A 367-nucleotide genomic window follows, 5' to 3' on the forward strand; every position below is an offset into this window, starting at 1 on the left:
TGACTCCATTTTCCTTTCTCTCCTGTTAACCCCTCTAACATTTAAGCCAGCCATGTCCAGCGCCAAAAGTTTTGCCCACACTATGTTTAAACCGGCCACATGTGGCCTCTCACACCGACCCTACAATGTCATTCTAAAAATAAACAATCATATCATTGAAATCTCATGAGATAATTACATGATTAATTCAAACCAACGTAAATGAACATGCATTACATTTGACAAACTAATTATGGTAAAGGGTTAATTCTCTTTACCCCTCCCCCCTTCTTGCATAGCTTTTCCACATCTGTATCTCTATCTTGTAGCTCTTTCACATGTCCTCCCCCCGATTTCCCATTTCTCATTCCCCCCCCTCTTTTTTTTT

The 367-nt window shown here is 40.1% G+C and overlaps 1 protein-coding gene across 1 annotated transcript in view; it reads left to right on the top strand.

Moving 5' to 3' along the window:
* LOC106875842 (nuclear receptor corepressor 1) overlaps positions 1-367 on the top strand; it is a 114,665-nt gene that overhangs the window by 102,823 nt on the left and 11,475 nt on the right. The window lies entirely within an intron of this gene.

The sequence above is a fragment of the Octopus bimaculoides genome, chromosome 26, assembly GCF_001194135.2.
Source record: "Octopus bimaculoides isolate UCB-OBI-ISO-001 chromosome 26, ASM119413v2, whole genome shotgun sequence".
Lineage (NCBI taxonomy): Eukaryota > Metazoa > Mollusca > Cephalopoda > Octopoda > Octopodidae > Octopus > Octopus bimaculoides.